General features: G+C 55.1%; 1 protein-coding gene across 3 annotated transcripts in view; it reads left to right on the top strand.

The window, feature by feature from the left end:
• The first annotated feature begins 5,517 nt into the window (after positions 1-5,517).
• The window catches only part of LOC111154084 (lipin 1), a 69,844-nt gene continuing 68,956 nt past the window's right edge, over positions 5,518-6,405 (top strand). For all 3 annotated transcript variants that reach the window (XM_022513451.1, XM_022513450.1, XM_022513449.1), the window contains exon 1: positions 5,518-5,574. The gene's annotated coding sequence lies outside the window, so the exon portion shown is untranslated. The remainder of the gene's footprint in view (positions 5,575-6,405) is intronic.

The following is a 6,405-nucleotide window of genomic DNA, read 5'->3' as shown; positions in this document are numbered from 1 at the left end:
ATCCTCCAAGGTGTGTGGGCTGTTTTGCAGAGTTAAAAAAAAAAAGGAAACAATATGAAATTTTGTTTATGAAACATGAAATATGAAAATCTACTTGGCTTTATTAAGTCATGATGAATCAGTCAGCATCCCATCTGCAAGTCGAGAGGGGAGCTCAGAGGAGTGGTATAAAATACAAAGTTTTTATGGAAAGGACAGTGGGGCAAGAAATTAGCAAAAGAGAAGAAAGGATTGTTTCAGGCCGGGTCAGCTTCCCCTAGGGAGAAGGATAGGAATTCTTTATTTTATTTTATTTTATTTTATTTATCTGACACACACACAGAGAGAGAGAGAGAGACAGCAAGAGAGGGAACATAAGCAGGGAGAGTGGGAGAGGGAGAAGCAGGCTTCCTGTTGAGCAGGGAGCCAGAGGCAGGGCTCCATCCCAGGACCCTGGGATCATGACCTGAGCTGAAGGCAGCTGCTTATGACTAAACCACCCAGGTGCCCTGGACAGGGGTTCTTACTCGGTGGATTACCTCATCTTGCTTTATGGGATGGTGAAGTCTGTGTGATAGATCACCTCTTTGGGTCTGACCAGAAAATGCCAGATTTATCAGCTTTGAATTCCACTCCTGGGGACACCTGGGTGGCTCAGTCAGTTGAGAGTCTATCTTTGGCTCGGGTCATGATCCCAGGGCCCTGGGATCAAGTCCCACATGAGGTTCTTTGCTCAGCGGTGAGCCTGCTGCTCCCCCTGCTTGTATTCCTGCTCTCTCTCCCCTGTGTTCTCTCTCTGGCAATTAAAAAAAAAAAAATCTTAAAAAAAAAAAAAAGATATTATGTGAATTCCACTCCTGAAATTGCAAGAGTTTTCCTCATGGTTTTCTTATTCTGGGGGCAAGGGATTCCTTTACCTTGGGCCGGTGGCTTTTGTTTTAATAATAGAGATCTGGGTCCTGTAGGCCCAGAGTGCACTGGGAAGAAGAACCCAAGTTCTAGTCCCAGAAAAAATCTCTTTCTTACCTTGCCTGGGTCCTTAAGAACCTTCTCCAGAGGAGAAAGGGTGTCCCAGCATCTCCTAATCCCAGGGGACAGAGGCTGGGAGCTCTGCCAGGGCAGTCATGGACTTGCTGTGGTCTCCCTCACCCCATTGGAGGGTAGCCAGCACCTTCCTCCACCCCTGCACACACCAGACTGCTCTGCATGGGAGGTTCCCACACCCACAGCTCCACTCCTCCACACCTGGCCTAGATTAGCCCAGATGAGGGCCTGCGCAGGGCACCAAGGTCAGCAGACCCCTCCTCCTCTGGGCTGGAGCCTTCAGGTCATGGCAGTCCTGGCATGGGTACGGTGCGGGGGGATAGTTCTGTATGTGTATTGGTGCGATTGGTCCTGATTCCGACCCCAGACCGTCCACTCACTGCGGTCATGTGCCGAGTCTGGTCTGCTCCCTGGGGCAGCTCCCAGCTCTCCATGCAGGGCCTGTCCTAGAGGGAGGCTGGTGTGGGCCCAGCAGTCACTGTCTCAGAGCAGGACCCCTGGGTCAGGCACAGCGACCTGTGCCCCAAGCCTGGGGGTTTCCTTACCTTGTGGCCGCATCGTGGACACAGCTCCTCTGTGTCCTTGTCCTTGGCTGCTTGGCGTGTGCTCAGGGAGGATATTCGGGGCTGTCTATTCCACGCAACTGTTAGGGGGAGTTAGGTGGTGTGTCCTCCAAGACCCAGCTGTAGCCCGCCATCAGCCCCTCCCCTTTATCTCCCTGGGACTTCTTTTGCTCTCTTGGATGCCTCAGTCCTAATGGACATCCTCTTTCCAGTTTGGGGGTGGGCCTCTGTGCTTTGGTTGCCTACGTTTGTTTCCCAGGCCCGCCCTCCTCCTCCTCCTCCTCTCCTTGTGGGGCCCAGTGTCTCCCATGCCTTCCTCTCCTCCCCTGAAACTTGCTTTGGTCAGCCCACTCACCTGCACCCAGGGGACCCACTCTGTCTCTGGCTGCTTTCCGGACTGCTCTGTCCCCCGCCCTTTGAGGGGGTGAGATGGCACCAGGTTCCCACCTGATAAGTCATCAATCATCCCTACCAGAGATCAAGGGCAGCCCTCTGGGGGAAAATTCACTGTGTTTTCTTTAGCGTCCTTCCTTTCCCCGGGACATTTACAGAGCTAAGCATGGATGCCACGCCTCAGAGGTGTCAGGAGACCAGTCATCCATACCCCTACTGACGGTGCATCCTGGGGTCCCGTGAAGAGGGGCATTCACCCCTCCTGTCCCCCCCTCCCCTGTGCAAAGCCCTTTCTATTGTGTGGGTAATACATCTGGAAAAGTTCAGAGTTCCCAGGATATTGCAGTTCTAATCCCTGGCTAAAAAGGGGGAGGTTTCCAGCTCAAATAGAGCTGCTTTTACAACTCTCCTCACTGTATGCACAGAATGGTTGGGACAGTTGGAGAATTGTCATTGTTTGGTGCTTTCTGGGTGAGGGGGGGTCAGGGGGGGTCTCTGGGCTCTCCTGGGAGGGGGCTCGGTGGCCTGCTGTGTCCTGGAGCTCAGTGAGCCCAGTGGTCTCTCTCCGGATCACAGTGGGGCTAAGTACCGGACACATCCTTCTGGGAGTCGCCACTTCGTAATGTAGGGGGGTTTTAGAATTTAGAAATCTTTCAAGTCAGCCACTGTGCCATGACTTTTACATGGTGGACTTTTCCATCCTCACAGTGGATCTGCCTCCCATTTTCCAGATTGTGAAACTGAGTCTTTAGAATCAAGGATGTGTATGCTGCTTTGCCCGGCTCCACTCAGCCCGCCCTTCCTCCTCCTGCTGGAGACCGGAGCAAGTTTACTTATCTCTGCCGTCCCTTCTCATCTGCTGAGGACGGCAGGTGCAGGGATTGGCCAAGGGGATCACCTCAGCTCTCTGGCTGAGTCATAGCCTTGTCACCAGCCTAGTAGCAGACTGCACAGAAAGGGCCCTCCCAGGGGGACTCCAGACAGGGCAGGATCAGAAAGCGAAATGTAATCTAGAGCATGTTCTCTCCCGGAGACTTGTCTGAAAAAATGTCCCCCTTCAGCATCTGGCCCTGTGTAGATATGGTGGCAGGAATGGGGAGAGCGGGAGAAGCACCTCCCCTGAGGTGGCAGGCTAAGCTTGGCAGCCATCAGACCTCACTTGGGGTGACCTGGGGTGAACCTCAACCCCATACTGCTCCACGTTCATCATTTGTAGATGAGTGCTTCGGACTGGATTTTCGTCTGTGTTTAGACCTCTAGTCTACAAATTTTAATAATTCAAGATCTATTTTAAGCAAAGTCTTCACTTAAGTGGCCTGAAGTTGGACTTTCCTTCCAGAAAGCCTTTCCATTAGGGTAGCCTTGCTTCTTGATTCTGAGGCCAAATACTGCCTAGGAGAGTGGGGAGCGTAAGAATGTTTCCTTCTGGGGCCTTGCAATCTGCTGGCTGCGGTGGTAAACTTTTCGCTCTGGTCTCAGAGACGCATCCCTGTGGAGGAATGTCACTCGTTATCTGCTTTGTAGCCCCCCTCCTCCCAAGTGCCAATGGGAAGGGGTCACCTGCTTTTCTGGGCACAGGCTGCCTCCATGGCAGTCACCCCAAGACCAGCTTGAACACACCCTACAATGGCCAGCTGGAAGGAGACTCATCACCTGGGCAAAGCACCCGGGGAAAATGACCCCTGTCTTCTATGGAGAGCCAACCCTGTTTTTCTAAAGATGCTTTCCTGACATCTCCTCTGGGATGGCTGAAAACCATCTCAAAGTGGCCCAAACTGCACTCCTGAGTTTTCTTCCAAGATTGCTGCTGCTTCCTTCTGGCTCAGTCACCAGCACCCTTGTCTCTCAGTTGTTCAAGCACCATATGGGGATTTAACCTTGGATTCACCATACCCAACCCACCCATACATCCACCAATCCATGTTTTTTTTTTTTTTTTTTTTTTAAAGATTTTATTCATTTGCCAGAGAGAGAGAGCGAGCAAGCGAGTACACACCGGCAGGCAGAGAGGCAGGCAGAGGTAGCGAGAGAAGCAGGCTCCCTGCCGAGCAAGGAGCCCGCTGCGGGACTCTGATTGCGGGACTCCGATCCCAGGACCCTGGGATCATGACCTGAGCTGAAGGCAGCGGCTTAACCAACTGAGCCACCCAGGCGTCCCCAATCCATGGGTTTTACCTCCAAAATATATTCGAGGTCTTTCCACTTCTCACAACCGCCTCACCTCTCCCATCAGAGCCGTATCATCCCCTCTGGTTTCCTGTAGGGCTGTGTGCTCTTCCACTCTGGCCTGCTACGACACTCCATTTTCCACATAACAGAGAACTGGTTTTGAAAAAATTAAAGTTAGGGACGCCTGGGTGGCTCAGTCCGTTAAGCATCGCCTTCAGCTCAGGTCATGATCCCAGGCTCCTGGGATCGAGCCCCGCATTGGGCTTTCTGCTCAGCAGGAAGCCTGCTTCTCCCTCTCTCACTCCCCCTGTGTGTGTTCTCTCTCGTGGTGTCTCTCTCTGCCAAATAAATAAAATATTAAAAAAATGTAAATTGGATCATATAATTCTCACGCTTGAAATCCTTCTCGGAATATCTAAACTTCTTAGTTGGCCTATAAGATCCCCCAAAATTTGGCTCCTGCTACCCTTCCAGCTACCCTTGTCTCCAGCCACTCACAGAGGACCGCCTCAGGACCTTTACACCTACTGTTTCTGCTCTCTAGAAAGCTCTGCCCCCAAATCTTTGTAGGACTCCAGTGTTTCTTGTCATTTAGGATTTCCGTTCAGAGGTGACTGCCTGTGATCATTGATCTCCACCAGGTAGCCGCATATTGTTTTCTTCATTATTTGTCCCTTGCCTGTCTCCTTGCTGGAGAATGGAAGCTCCAAAGGAGCGGGGCCCCGTCTCTTGTTCTTAGTGTTTAGAGCAGAGCCTGACAAGTTTTTGCTTAATGAGTGGACGAAGCAGGAGTGCTTGGTCGTTTGAATAAAGGGGAAGGTGAACCAATGTTGAAAAGGTAGGTGTAAATTGCAATTTGGCTAACAAGGCTGCCTGCCACCACATGGTTAGAGACACTAAGGCCCTGGGTCAGAAACGTTAAGGGACTTGCCTGGGTCCCACCTCTCTTGAAGAGTAGGGCCCCGGGTGGCAGCCCGCCAGGCCCTGGGGGGTTTCGGAGAGCTTTGCCCCGCTGCCCTGCAGCCGATGTTGCCAGTCCCCTGAATTCAGAGGCTTCCCGCAGCATGTCAGTCTAGCCTGGAGAATTAAATAAATGACTTCGGCTTTGGGTAGGATAATCAGAAATGTGGCCTAAGGTGACGGGCCCAACAGGAAAGCTGAGGTGGGCGGTGAAGAAAGGGCTAGCGGACTGGATGGAGCCTTCCTAGGGTGGAGGCTCCGCTGCCACCGGCCAGGAGGGTCCTGGCTCGCGCCTCGCGGAGGCCCTCGAGCGGCCCCGCTCGCCCCGCCTCCGCCCCGCCTCCGCCCCGCCTCCGCCCCGCCCTCGCCCCGCCCCCGCCGCCTGGGGCAGTAGGCGCTGACAGCGGGCGCGCGGCGGACGGAGAGTGTTTGCATACAAAGGCGGCCACGCGCGCGGCGCCGCACGGTGAGTGGACGTCTCTGCGCCGTTCGCCGCTCGCCGAGCCCCAGGCCGAGCCGCGGCGGGACCCCGGCCGCTACCAGGCAGAGGCCGCAGCCTCGGCGACGCCGGGCGGGGCGGGGCAGGGCCCGGCCCCAGGAGCGGGGGGCGCGCGGTGTGGCCGGGGCTGTAGCGGAGCCGGGGGACGGGGCCGGGGACGGGGCTGACCCGACGCGGGAGGACGGAGCTCGGTCTCCGCGGCCCTTTCGGGGGAAGTGCTCCGGCGAGGGAGGCGGAGAAGCAGGCCCGGGCTCCGGGCGGCGTCGCCAGCATCCCTCGGGCCTTCCCTTTCGGGGCGCACGCCAGGCTGACCTTGACCCGCCTGGTGGACCCCGGGGGGGCTGCCGCGGGTCCCTGGGACGGCGGGACGGGCTCCATCCAGCGGGGACGGATGGGTTCCGGCGGTGTAGCGGGCAGTTCCTGCGGTGCGCCCGGAACTTTTGTGAAAATGTTCCCCGAGGCTTAGGATTCTTGCCCTGCAGTGGAGGAAACTGAGGCCCCGGGAGGCTGACCTACGTGAACAAGGTCACACGCCGGCAGGTTGACCAGGGTTGGAATCCGGTTCTCAGATTACCCTTGTTTTCTCCCCTGCCAGGCCTCCGTGCATCTTCCTGCAGCCCAGTGGGTGCTAGGCCTGGTTAGTTCTATCACATGCCCTTGCGAAGAATTTTATTTTGGGGAAGGCCAGGAAAATGTAGGATGAAAAGCAGTGGTTTGGAAATAACTCAAGTGCCGTAGCGCTGCGGTGTAGGTAATGGGCGGCTAATTTATGTGGAGCGTAGTCGCTGGAGAAAGCAG

The sequence above is a fragment of the Enhydra lutris genome, unplaced genomic scaffold (assembly GCF_002288905.1).
Source record: "Enhydra lutris kenyoni isolate GAN:26980312 unplaced genomic scaffold, ASM228890v2 scaffoldscaffold35, whole genome shotgun sequence".
NCBI lineage: Eukaryota > Metazoa > Chordata > Mammalia > Carnivora > Mustelidae > Enhydra > Enhydra lutris.
The sequence above is the reverse complement of the archived record's forward strand: the minus strand, read 5'-3'. Positions and strand labels throughout refer to the sequence as shown.